At 39.5% G+C, this 14379-nt stretch overlaps 1 protein-coding gene across 3 annotated transcripts in view; it reads left to right on the forward strand.

Annotated features, from left to right (window-relative positions):
• The window catches only part of NFYC (nuclear transcription factor Y subunit gamma), a 62943-nt gene that overhangs the window by 10955 nt on the left and 37609 nt on the right, over positions 1–14379 (forward strand). The window contains exon 1 of one of the 3 annotated variants that reach the window (XM_059919922.1): positions 2185–2421. The exons of the other annotated variants lie outside the window; for them this stretch is intronic. The gene's annotated coding sequence lies outside the window, so the exon portion shown is untranslated. Of the gene's footprint in view, positions 1–2184; positions 2422–14379 lie in introns of those variants that run through there. 3 annotated transcript variants of the gene reach the window in all.

A 14379-nucleotide genomic window follows, 5' to 3' on the forward strand; every position in this document is an offset into this window, starting at 1 on the left:
TAAACTTTTCAGAAAAGAACTACAATACCTGTAACTCTGTGAAGCTTCAGGAATCATCCAACAGCGCACCCTGTTAGCATAGCTAAGCTCTTATTTAGATGCCATAGTGAAATTGCCATGCATTTCCTTAATATTTTAATGTAAGGTGTTTTTAATGATTTAGTTGTTTCAAGTCCTTATAAATTATACAAGTGATTTGCTACTGGTTAAATGTTTCTAGTAGTTTAGTAATAAAATTTGTATCAACTTATAGAGTGCTGTTTGTCAGATACTTAGCTAGATCTCTAACCAACATATCAAATTAAACATTAGTCGAATTTGTAATTTTTAAATTAGTGAAGTTGGGTGTAATGATTTATGCTACCTATACATACAGTCAGGCTGTATCTGTGAATGCTGAACTCAGATACAGAGGGCCAGCGATATTAACACCATTTAATATAAGGGACTTGATCATCCTTAGATTTTGGTAAATGCAGCGGTCCTGGAACCAGTTCCCCACAGATAACAGTGAAGGACTGTATGTGACACCTGAGATTTTCCTTGGATGTGCCCTGAGGTGCTCCATGTCTTGGTAAGCAGTGTAGTGCCATGGGAAGAGTACCACCCTAAATGGGACCTGAGTTTGACTCCTAGATGAATGGCTAGGGGCCAGTTGCTTAACTTCTCTGCACCTCACTCTTTCTCTAAGAGAAGTTAATATGGCAAAGTGATTGGAGAGTCTGCCTTGCTTCTATTTCAGGGACCTGCTGGATCTCTGCGTATGCCTATAATGACCGCTCATGTAAGATCAACCAGGGTTTTTCTAGAAAAGGTGTCATCTACCTGGCAAAACAGTTATGTTGTTTAGTCCTGGGATACTTTGCTTTGATGAGAGGAAGCAGATATAAGGAGATTGTTAAAGGCCTCAGGTGATAGTGAGATGTTTCTATTTGAATATTAAAAAATATATATATTAACTGATTTTCACCATATTAGGAGGCTCCTCTTAAAACCTGAACAGTTGGGCCCACAGTCCATAAACAAGTCTTTGACTGCCACTGGTTAAACTTCAGCACCCCAGAATGTCTTCAGTAACCACGATACTTATAATCTCTCTTGAGATCACCCCTGCTGCTTATTCTTGACAATGTGGTAGAAAAGTTTATCTTCTATGATATCAAAGCTCTGTTATATTAAAAGCTAATCAGCAACATTTTATAACCACTCTAAATAAATTAGTTAATCTGTCAAACTATATTGTGTTTTAAACAGTATATTCACTGATGTTCACTCATCTTTGCCAATTTTTTTTCCCCTTTATCATTATATTTCCCTCTTGGGTTCCTGGTAGACTTTTTGAAAATGCCACTGTCCCTGTCGCTAACTTCATACATTATCCCAGAATTTTCCTATTTAGATTAGTTTGTATTTCAAAATAAAGTGATTTATTACACATCGTGGTACTAATGTGTGCTTTTAAAATTACCATGGACATAATGATAGATGCCTTTTTGGAAATCTTGCAAACTATTGTATGACCATTGATATCACTCTTCGTTACTTTAAAGAAGCTGTATTTTCTTTGGTGACATTGGATTTAGCCCACCCAGTTTTCTTTTTCTTCTTCTGTTAATGCTTAACAGAAAACTGAAGATAGTTAAGTCACAACTTTCCGACCTTGTGCACATTGCTTCTCTGGTTTACTGCCATAGGATACTGTAGCAGTATCTTACAGACATCTCTGATGGCCAATCAGCAGCAGTTAAATTACCTTAAATTTTTTAAATGGAACTCTGACAGCCAATAAGAAATCCTTTGGGTGGGAACTGTAACAACCCTGTCGCATGATTTTAAGAACAATTCTAAATTTTCAGTATCTTCTGTTTTGGAAGCACATGTGGCCCTAGTGCATCTGCTGTGTGCATTTGCCAGGCATTTTGAAGCCTTAAGTTCCTCGTAGTTTGAAGTCTGGATCTGACCCCTGTTCTGCTGCTCAAGGTAACTTTAAAACAGGAAGTGTACGAAGGAGGTAACTGATGACGTGAACAGCCAATCATGGTTTTGTGTTCTTAGCTGATAAAGCAGCTCAGCCAATAGGACCACTCTGGAGGCAAGGTTTGGTGTCAAATAGCATGCTAGATTGAATGCCTTTGACTGTTAAAGTGGAAGGAGGCTGCAGGGCTTCATTGGAGCCTCGGAGTTTTTCACTGAGGCAGGGGTCAGCTGAAAGACAAAGAAAAATGGCGAATAGTTTGCTGGGGGGTGGGGGGACAGCTGTTCGGGTTTTCACTGGAGTGGACATTCCAGACTCAGGTTTCTGCATCTCCTGCTGCCTTTTGTTTCCTCCGTCCTTTTTTGGGGGGGAGGGATAGGAGTGACTTAAATTCTCCCTGTCCGAGGAGATATAAATAACTACATGTAAAATTAATGCAGTTCCCGGTAAGTTTAATTCTTTGTTTTGTGTTAAAATGGTAGAAACTGTTTAGCTTCAGAGAGTGTAGACAAGTTGCACTGTTTCAGAAAATGGCCACTTTACATTCCATGCATACCTTTTGGTGCACCTAGAATACCTTGCTCTGTTTAGATTTTGCATGCCCTTCAACTAGGATTTCTTTTCCTAGTTGAGTATTGACTAGAGCACGTACATGAAGAAAGGCTGATCATTTTTCAGGGGCACACAGAAGCAAAGCACTTTCTCTTTGCATTCGGTAAACTTATCTGTTTTCCAAATAATTTTCCTTTGTTCAAGTGCACTGAAGCTTTCCTACAGAATAAGCTGAGTTGTTGTAAGACTTTTTCTGTTTCCATGCACTTTGTTGACATTTGTGTTTTCAGAGGTGGAAGCAACACCATTGCTGTTCTAAATTCGTGTGAAAATATGATTTGCACTGATGCAGGTTCTAATGGTAAAGGCCCACATGCCAGTATGAAATTCTCCCATAACTTTCTTGATTTACCTGTCTGCTTCTAGATTCTAATAAGTACCGATTAATTAACAATCTTTGTTTTAAAATGCACATTTTAGCTTATAATGCTGGTTAGAAACATCTCCACTATATTGGCAGTGACAAGAGCAGATCTTTTTCTGCCAGTTTCACACATTTTGTCAGGTGTTGATCTGGTTCCTTTAACTGATGTGAGCAAAATGCTTTTCATTTTCTATATGATATCTTTAAAATCCTAATTTACCTGCAGTTTGTGAATAGGAAAGTTAAGAGTACAGGCACCCTGTCTTTTGCCCTTGGTATTTTTTTTTCCCTCTTTAGGGATTTGAAACTAATGTAGGTTGCTGGGTAATCGGTAACCAGCCTATTCTTGTGAATAGTGAAATCTTCCATGCCGTGTACTAAGATCTATAATACACTTGATTTGAAAAAGCAGTTCTTTGTTTTCTTTTTATTTGCAAATATGGAATGAAGGTCATTGGAACATTCCTGCAGCAGACTCAGCACGGAGCAGTGAACTGGCGGCACTCAGCCTTCGGGTAGGGAAGAGGAGCAGGCCCTGTTAGGGGAGAAGTTTGGAGGGTGTTGGTTTGCCTTCCCCTTGAGTAAAGGATTTACCTGAGAGGATCGATAGGGGTTTAGATTTTGGGCTCTTGGAATTGGAGTGGTGTAGCAGTCAAAGTTGCTAGATGCAGGCCTCTGTCGTTGCTCGCAAAAGTGACCTTGAAAAACTGCCGAGGAGTTGAAAGATTGAAGGACAAAGTTTGTTTATGCAGATTTGGACTGAAAAGCTGTATTTAAGATGAAAAGAAGCTGTACTTCTGATGTTCAAGTCCAGTGGTTAGTAGGAATATGTTATAGATTCATACTAGGAGTTTTCAAGCAATAAGACAATGGGGCTGTATTCATTCTCTCCCATTCTTCTTCATTCCCTCCCCCCAGCAAAAAAAATTTAAATCCTTTTGGTATGATAGTTGAGTGAACTGCCTAACAGATTCAGAATTCCTTGCATGCTACCTTGTCTTCTATGTAATCTAGAGGGTTCTTAGTGAAGAACGGTATTTCAGGAGTTCAAGGTAGTTATGTTTGTGAAACTTCTTTTGGGAAATTGGAATGCTTATGGTAAGAAAACAGTCATTCTGAAAAAAAAAAAAAAAAAGGCAACGGTCATTCTGGGAAGTTAAGTCCTAAGAGAAAGGCATATGTGTTAAAGGTTACGTTTTAACAGTTAATTATTTTAACTTAAATTTATTGTTTACAAGTCATTGATCTATATGTTACCAGTTACTCCAGTTTTTAATAATGGGATTTAAAAAACAGTTGTAGATACTGAATGAGCCTATTGGCCCTGGGAGAAGGCCTGGAGCGGGGGAGGCAGAAGGTAAATGGCTCACAGAATGAGGCCTAGATAAAACTCTTTAAATTAAGAACTTTGTGGATTTAGCTTCTTGGAAAGATACGTAGCTACTGCCTCTAGTCTGGGTTGTTAACCTTCTTAGGGTCATGAGAATCTTAGGGACTCTGAGAATCTGCCCTACAACCTGGGAAAGTGCACATAGGCATGCCTATGCAGAGCCCCTGGTGACTAAGATATTTTCCAGTATATGTTGAATGGTGTTAATATGATCTCCTCATTTAACACTTTAGCCAAATAAATGTTTCCCAGAGAAATGAAGAAAACTCTACTTCCATAAGGAGCAAAGACCTACAGCTAACTAGCTAACTATAACTTAGGCTGGAGGGTGGGTGCGTGTGTTGGCGGGGGAGACTTAGATGGGGTCTGAGATTTGGGCATTTATTTACTCTGATTACATTATTTGAGGCAGCATTGTGCAGTAGCAAAAGCAGGAGACCTGTGTTCAGCTATCACCAGCTTTGTGAGCTTGGGCAAGTCAGCCATTTAGTGTCAGCTTCCTCACATGTAAAAATGGAACCTAAAAATAGCACCTTTCTATTTAGTGGTGAGTCTCAAATGAGATCATGTATGTCAAAGTGCTTTGCAAGTTGTGAAGTACTGCATTAACGTTAGCTGTTACTAGTCTAAACTAGGGGTTAAATGCTTATGGAGTTAGGTGTGACATCAAAGAGAAAATGCCATTATTTTAATATGTTTACAAAAGAGTTTGTTTAAACCTGGTACATCTCTTTTTAATCTGGTTTCACATACCTTCACCTGCATATACCTGTTTATGCTGACAGGACCCTATGTAATGCAGACATTGAGACCATCAAACATTTCTTTACCAAGATTCCTATGGAAGAATTTTAACCCTTCTGTCAAAAATTAAGGGCCTCTTAGAACAAGATGAAATGAGAACACTGATATTTTTAAAACCCTTGTTAGATTTAGGAACCTCCCAGAATAAAAACTGGGAACCTGTTCTGATTGGATACTAAGATTTGCAATATAATGGAGGTAGGTTGTGATATTTTCAGATGTTTACCAAGCAGGGGTTAACATTTTTAGTTTGTGTACCAAATATTTATAAAGTAAACGGGAGCCACTTTTTGTTTGCTTTGTGGTCATATGATCTCCTTTCTGTCAGTTTTCAAACTTGGGAGGTAGTTTTAGCTTGCAAAGTAGTAGTAAGCTAGTAAATGTTGGGATGAAGACTTTAAAAAAAAAATACTTGGTCTCATCAAAATATAAATGCGGGAATGAATTTCTCACAGTTGATACCTATTGTGAGATACATTTCCAGGGTAAATGGCAGGAACCCATGGGGGTTTCTTTCTCACCCATTTTACATGCCTGGTGTCATCTATTTTTAGGGTTCCCCCACCCCCACTGGGGGGGGTGGTAGTGGATATTTTGTGATCTATTTGATTTCCTCCTGTCCTATTAAGTAATTTCCTCTCAGGCATGGTCAGTCAGCATTGATGTCTGCCTCCTTTCTGTGCATTGAAAGAATCATAAGAAGATGGAATAAGGTTTGGCAAAATTGGCACTGACCTCTGCAAATAAAATTCTAGTTCAGGGATGTGTATGTTTGAAAACAGCAGTCATGGTCACTGGGAACTTTTTGTTCCTAAAACAAGATGGGGGTCTCCTTTTAAAGAAGCTATATACTTTTGTGGAGGCTCCAGTAACCCAAAAAGCATTTTTAAAGCTAATCATTTATACATGGTCTTCTTCGTGAAAGAAGTTATTTTTGCCTATCCCTATTCCCAATAAAATATGCATACAGAGTTTATATAGTCTTAAGTTAGCCTAATGGAAATTATTTAGGGATCTAGCCTAGTTCCCTTGTTGTAAAGTGGGGAAGTTGAGGCCCAGAGAGGTTAGTTGTCTCAGTCTTTCGGCTTTTTAATGACTGGCCTTTTTAGTGGCTGGTCAGAGATTCAACTCCTGCTTAGTTCATTCTATGTTTCTTTTATTCCTCTAGGCTGTGTTTATTTCTTATTTTTCATATTTGTCTTCCTTTTTGGTACATCTGTACAGGTTTGCTCTTTGAACACAGAAGGAACAGAGAGAAAGTGGGCCATGGAAGAGGTTCAGAAGTCTTCATGTGGAGTCTGGTGGTTAGAAAGTCTTCTGTGGCAGCAGACTTACTGTCCCTTTTGGGATCTGAAGATCTCTTGCCTCAGCCCGTTGCTTATTCAGAAAGCTGAGAATAAGCTAGGAAGCTAATGGTACCCACCTGGCTAAGCTGTCCCAGAGAGCTGGGTCACTTACATGCATTCCAAGGAAGTAAACTAAGGTACACAAATACAACACCTGCACGCCAGTTAGTCTTGTTGTTGTTGTTAACACACCTCAAGAACAAGCTAATTCCCAAACAAGTTAGGGCCTGCTTCTTCGAGTGTGTCCTTAAAGCCAACCTGTATTTAATAAACAGAGATCCCAGGATCATTTTAAGGATTTGACAAGACTGAAATAGAAATCATTGTCTGTATACTCCCCAAATAATATTTTAACTATGCTAACTTTAATCTTTACTACCAGCAAAGTAGTATTATGTATCTGCACGTGTGTGTGTTTGGGTAGTTGTAGGTTTCATTTTTGTTCTTATTTTGCATATTCTCTGGTAGAGCATAATCTACTTGAAATTTTTAAATTTTTCTCTTAAAGCCAGACTCCACTGTTCAGTAATTGACCAAAAGTTTTTCTCTAAGAGTATTTACTATAAATTAAATTACAGTTCTACATCCTGCAGTGAAAAAGGGCAGTTGAAGGATAAGAAATGAAGGTAAATTCTAGTGTAAAGGCAGAACTAAAGGAAAAAAAAAAACCTTGTAAATGTTTAACTTTAAAGTGGCATAACATAGCTTGTGACCTTGTGTTCCTTAGTTCAGAGTAAGAAGGGAGACTAAAATAACCACAGCAAACAGCAGTGCTGATTCACTTGGTTATCCTTTTTTCTTGGGGGTACTGTCATTTTGGTCTGTCTCCATAGTTTCAATTACATAGAAAACTAAAGAGAAGACCCTCTTGACTGGAAGTATCCAGACGCAATGAATTTTTCTTTTATCTACCTAAGCTATATAGTTCTTACCATTGAGAAAATACTAAAGTTGGATGCCTTATAGTTCTTTCACTAATTCACCTGCATGCATGTCTCATTTATGTGGAGATTTTTAAAATGTATACAAATAAAATTTTACTACAGGACCTAACAATCTGATAGGGGAGACAGGTGATGTATATCAAGTATATGAAACTGATATGGAAAGTACAAGCAAAGGACACAGAATTCAGAGGAGGGGAGACCTTTTCTTCTGGCTTAGGAATGAAGGAAGGCAGTTAACTGGGTGTTGGACTCAGGGAGGTAGGCACATGGGCACTTCAGGCATGGGGAACAGAAGGAGGAAGGTCATGATTCAGAAAGTGTAGTGTGGGCTGAAGAGAGCAGTAAGTGGTCTAGTCTGCTTAGAACATACGGAGATGAGTTAGGGACAGGAAGGAGTGGCAAAAGAAAGAAGTCTGAAGAAGTAAGTTGGGGTCAGATATTGGAGGGCCTTGACTGCCAGGCTAAGAAATTTGAACTGTCTCTGCTTGATAATGGGAAACCATTGGAGATTTTGGGTAATAGGTTGATGTGGCATTATCAGAGCTGTGCTTTTATAAGATTTATTAAGCATCATTATGTAGAAATGAGTAGAGGACAGTAGAAACAGTGAACATTATGCATTGAGTTCACATACTAGGTTCACAATCCTTAGGATTATTATGAGGGTTAAAAGAGATAGCAGTGTAAAAGGCTTAGAACCATACTTGGCACACAGTCCTAAATGAATAGCATTAGCTATTACCGTCATCTTTATTATTACATGGAAGTGATGAGAACCTGAACAGAGATAGTGGCAATGTGAAGAAAGGTCAGGAGATGGACACTGTTATTACAAAGTTTAGCAGTTGATTAGAATTGAACAGAGTCTAGGATGACTCAGATTTCAAGCCTGGGAAACTGGAGGATAGAAACAGAAAAGTTAGAAGGAGCAGGTTTGGGGAAAGAAGATAGATGTAATTTTAGACAAAAGGAGTTTGAGTTCTGGGTGGCTTTCCAGTTGGAGATGTTTAGCAAGCAGGACTGGAGCTTTGGAGAAGTACCAGAATTGGTAACATATGTTTGGAATTTAAGCTCATAAAGATCATAGCTGAACCTGGAGAATGGATGGGAGAATCAAGGGAGAAGGTGGGCAGAGGACCAGAAGAATAAAGCTTCTTGTTAATGATGGAAACGCAAAAAAGTTTGGCCCCTGAAGTTGAGACATCTAGAAATGGGCATGGCGGAGTCCTCTAGGTCAGTGTTCTCTAAGCTGTTTTGGTTGTGCACCCCTATTATCTGAGTGTGCAGCTGTCATATATGAGTTAGTATTCTTTACTCTAAAAAGTCACTTGTTCTGTTTTGGAATGTTAATTTAGTTAAAACTAGAGAATATCTATATCTTCCCTTATCTAGGGAAACATAACAAAGTGAAGGTATCGCTACCAGCCCACATTTTCCTCTGAATACTTAGAGTATCCGTGCGTGATACATGATCTTGTCACAAGTTAAACTGAGCGAGGATATCAGTATCAGCCCATAGGTTAAATATTCAGAAAGCTAATACTAACACATTTTCTGTGTGTGCCTTGATATGAAAAAGATTAGCAATACTGCCCTACGATCTGTCCTTCACTTTTTCTGAAGAAGTACAAGTATTTCCTTGAAATGTTATGCATTAGCTCCTTGAGATTAGTTATGTGTATGTTTATGTCTGTGTGTGTGCATGCATAACCTCAAGCTTTCTTGTTTAAGCTCTAAGTATACACCCACATCTCCATCCAATGCAAAGACTTTTTTTTTTTCCTGAGTTGCATCAGGCTTAATCTTACTGGTGTTAGCTTTGTAAAGTCTTAAATGACAGCATTCTGCATGAAGCCAGCCATAAATACACAAGTAGGAATTTGGCAACATTTACTTAGCAAGTAATTTATATACGCATGGTCATGATAACACTGAAGAGCAGCACACACAGTAAATTACCAGGAATAGGATAGCCTCATCTGTAGGATTTAGCAGATTTCTAGGCTAGGTATGTTGTAATTATCCTCAGTCTAAAATAAAGGCAATAAGAAACTTTTCACTAGAGAAACAGTGGTAAATTTCCAGCCATCTTACTTGGTTATTTGTATCTTGAACTCCATGATTATTTCTCTCCTGGTAATTAATTGGCCAAATGCCCATGAAACTACCCTTGAGGGTAGCTAAGCAATGTAATGTGTTTGTATGAAACATAGTACTTTGCAGTTAATGGAGTGATTTTTAAAGTTTTTGTCAAACAAGATAGGTGAACACAACCCTCTTTTCAGAACAAAACATAGTGCAAATAGATTATATACTAGTATGAGTACTACCAGTATGTTGGGAAATTGTCTTGTGTTAATCCTAAATTCACTAAGGTCAGATAACTAGTTGAAGGATTTCCAGATAGATATGAGGTTAGAATTGTGTTAGGTGTTCTATAGTGTTCTTTTCTTCCTTCCTCCTTTCTTTCTTCGTTGGCTCTTCGTTGCTGTGTGCAGGCTTTCTGTAGTTGCAGTGAGCGGGGGCTACTCTTCGTTACGGAGCACGGGCTTCTCATTGCGGTGGCTTCTCTGTTGCGGAGGGCGGGCTCTAGGCGTGCAGGCTTCAGTAGTTGTGGCATGTGGGCTCAGTAGTTGTGGCACACAGGCTTAGTTGCTCCGTGGCATGTGGGATCTTCCCGGACCAGGGCTCGAACCCGTGTCCCCTGCATTGGCAGGCGGATTCTTAACCACTGCACCACCAGGGAAACCTATAGTGTTCTTTAGCTGTGCAAATCTATACTTTGTGGTATGTATTGGGCACCTCTTATATTTGAGTTCTTACCTTGAACCACAGAGATTGATATTTTTAGATGAGTCATGGTGTTCGTAAATAATCAGTTGCTTTGTATTTCTTAGCTGTGATTTATAATCTTAGTTTTATCCCTAGTAAGGTAGTTGGAACAGGGATTTTGATTCTGAGAGTAATGGCTGCATAATCAGAATAACATCGTCACCATGTTCACAGTGTTGCAAAGGCTGTAATTTTGAAACACTGCATAGAATTTAACCAGATGATTCCTCCTATAAGTGTGCAGCTATGAAAACAGCTCCAGTAAGGGGGGCTAGGCTAAGGCTATTCCTCTGAACTATAGTGAAAAGATAGAGTGACTTCTCATCACCAGGCCCCCAGAGAGTGAACTTGATCTACTGGACCTTTTTATTTCTCCTCTTGGTTGGTGACCAGATATCCCCAAGTCCCAGTCCTTGTGGGCAACTGCAGCTTTAACAAGCTTGAAAAACTTAAGCTTTCCACTTCGAAATGTGTAAGAATCTGACATCTTGGCATTTTGGAGTACTTTATTTATTTACCTATCTATCTGTCTATCTATCTATGGTGGCACTGGGTCTTCGTTGCTGCATGCTGGCTTTCTCTAGTTGTGGTGAGCGGGAGCTGCTCTTCCTTGTGGTGCGCGGGCTTCTCATTGCAGTGGCTTCTCTTGTTGTGGAACACGGGCTCTAGGCACTTGGGCTTCAGTAGCTGTGGCACGCAGGCTCAGTAGTTGTGGCTCGCAGGCTCTAGAGCACAGGCTCTGTGGTTGTGGCGCACGGGCTTAGTTGCTCCGCAGCATGTGGGATCTTCCCGGACCAGAGATCAAACCCGTGTCCCCTGCATTGGCAGGCAGATGCTTAACCACTGTGCCACCAGGGAAGTCCCTGGAGTACTTTTTTCCAGGAGAATGATCAGGAAAACTAAAGATAAAAGGCTTGATGGATTTATGTTCCAGGCTGAGAAGATCCACAGGTTCTTAAATTCTTAGTCCTCTACTGAGTTATCAATTCTAAAGAGGGAAGAGAACATGCCGTGAAAGAGCACAAAACTGAGAATAAGGGCATATGGGTTGTGGTTCTGGCTCTGGCATATACTTGCCCTGTAACCTAAGGCAAGTCCCTCAGTCTACCTGGATAAAGTATCTTTATCTGTCAGATGGGAATATTAGTACCTGTGTTGTGTTTGTAGTGAAAAACAAATGAGATAATGTAAAGAAAGCTACTTTCCAAAGTGTAAAGCATGTACAAACGCAAGGGATTAGCATAACCATCTCAGTTGCTTTGCATTCTTTGAAGTGATCTTTACATTCTCTGTTCCTGACAGCTGTATACACGGAGGTGGGAGATTTAGAGTTTGGTTGACTTGGAGGATTTGTTTATTCTCATGCCCTTTCTTGCTTGCTTTCTTTTAACTTTTAAATCAATGCTAAAAGACACTAAGCAGAGGGGAGAATTCAGTGTGTCTGTGAATCAGCAGAATCCATACAGCCAAATCAATACAGCCAGGCTCTTACTGACACTCTTATAACACCCTCCAGGTTTTTAATCGAGAATTCTCCAGTATTTAGATGGATTAACTCACCAGCACAATATTCCATTTTCCAGTGGAGTCTATGATTAGATAATTATGTACATTTCTGCTACATTTTCTAAAGTAGAACGGATTTCTCCCCATCCCCACTCTTTTTTGACTTTTCCATTGTATTACTACCAAAGGTCATTGCACAGCTGAGCTCAGGTACTTGAGAAGGGATTTCCCCGTATGCACATTTCAAAGAAAAGAACCCAGAGTAAAGTCAAAGATACTTGGGGTCTTGAAGTAGTTCTTGAGGAGCTTGTATTTGTTTATTCAGTATATGTGTCCTATTCATAGGTGCTACTGACTGTCCCCACTATGTGCAAGGCATGTTTCCCTTGAGGATGTGTCAGAAACAAAGACAGTTACATAAGAACTGGGGAGAAAATAGGAGCATGGAAATTTTAGGCTTAAGAAATAATGTGCCTAATAATAATAATATTCAATATACGTCTGAAGAAAGTGAATATGATAATTGTAGAAATAGGTTTTATTGGGTGCCAGGAATGGTTTCTTGGGGAGAAAAAAGTTTAGTGGTCACTGGGTATATTTATTTCTTATAGTTGTGCATACTGTGAGAGCAAGCTTCTTATCAGTGCTAGTCCCAAAAAACTTTAAAAAGTTGGTTTCAATCCATGAGATAGTCTCAAAAATTACTGCTTTCAGAATATATTCCCTTTACTCCAAGATCTTGGATGGAGATAGAAGCAGCCAGAACTCTCTTCAGAGCTCAGTGTTGTGTTGAATTTTTTTCTTGGTTGGTGGGGCCAGATGGGGTAGGATGCTGCCTAGACTTCCGGTCTCCTCTGCCCTCCTTCTGCAAGACAGAACAGCCACATACCTTCAGCTTGCAGAAGGCTGAGGTGAACAAGGAGACGTGTTCTAAGAATTTTCATATTTTTGGATTTGTCTAGAGGGAGAGCCTGTATGGCTACTGATCATTGACATTCCCAAGGATTTAAGTTAAGAGCACTCCTGGTCATTTCCATCTTGAATTCTTTATTTGGAACTAGTACATTCATTCTAAATTTAATAGTTTAAAGGGCTTTAAAAATTATTTTATGCTTATAAACGAGATGGAAGAAGATTTCTCACTGCATTTGTTTCCATGCATCTGATGCAAGACTCTTAGGACACATGTTAAAAATAAAGTAAGTAGTCTAAATTAGAGAGAGAAAGAAGCAAATTGGGTTACTTGTTACAGTACGTGAGGGAGATTTGTCTTTGGGCTTGGTACTGTGTTTGAGACTGTTCAGGCCAGGAGTAGATGTCTTATCTAGCTCTGAGCAGTGATTTTGATATGCCATCTGGCATTTATATGATGCTTGGTATTTTTCAAGGCCTTCTAACGTGTCTTTCCCATTTGTGTGCTGCAGCTGCCCTGTGAGGTGAAAGAGGCCTCAAGAAGTTAAGTGACAAGTTAGTAGCCAGAGAGCAAGAACCTTCCAGGTCCAATACATTTTATTTATGTATTTACCCTGTACTTTACTGCCCCCCACTGTTTGCTGCTGAGTATTCATAGGTGCTACTGACTGTCCTAGAGACAAGCAAGAGGGAAGGATAAAATAGAAAAGAGAGTGATGGAGCAAGGAGAGAGACAACAGAGAAATAAGAGAAGGATGTTTATATGATAGGAGATAGCAGTGCCATTAGCATCTCTGTGATTGCCACAGAGATTTTGTGAGCAAGTGGATAAAAATGATCTTTTGGGTTGAGGATTTGAGCCAGTGATCCAAGCCAACTGCTCATCTCCCTGGACGGTTTGAATATACACATACCTTAAAGCAACAAAAAGTGAGAATGAACAAGCTGTACTAAATCAAGAACAGAATTTTAGAGCTTTTGTATTTCCAGCTGCACCATTTACTATATTGTGACCTTGAGCAGGTGACGTAAGATACCCAATCCTCGGCTTTCTTATCTGTAAAATTGGAATGATACTGATATCTTTGGCACTGAGCTGAGTGAAGACCAATTGAGGGTAAAACTCTAAAGCTTTTAAGTTGGCATCTTTGAAACATTCTTCAGAATCACACTTTTCACCTCTCCTGGGCATACATTAACACAGCATCCTGCTAGAAGCTGGGCAAAAGATTGTTCTTAGAGTTTCTGAGTCTCAGAGGGGATCCAGTAAGCAAAATGGCTCTTTGTTTTAGATTACGTTTTAGCTCAGACTACAGGCACTATTCTTTCTCCAGCTCATGTTAGAATTCTCTTTGAGGCTCAGGGTCTGAAAACCCAGTTACGTACTTGTCATTCTTCCTTCAAGAATTTATTTACTTTCATCAGGTTGGAGTGTCAGAGAGATTAACAAATATTTCTGTAGGGTAGAGAGGGCTGGCCTAGTTTACTCCTAATGGAGGTTGAACAGGTGAGGAAGCAATGTAACAGCTGTGTGATCTAGGGCAAGCTTTTCAAACCTCTGACACTCAGTTTCCCCATCATTATATTATCAGATCCTTTTTTTTTTTTTTTTTTTCCTAAAGGGCCAGATAATATTTTCAGCTTGTGGGTCATGCAGTTTCTGTTCTGGCACTTCAGCTCTACTGTTGTAG

The sequence above is a fragment of the Balaenoptera ricei genome, chromosome 1 (assembly GCF_028023285.1).
Source record: "Balaenoptera ricei isolate mBalRic1 chromosome 1, mBalRic1.hap2, whole genome shotgun sequence".
Lineage (NCBI taxonomy): Eukaryota > Metazoa > Chordata > Mammalia > Artiodactyla > Balaenopteridae > Balaenoptera > Balaenoptera ricei.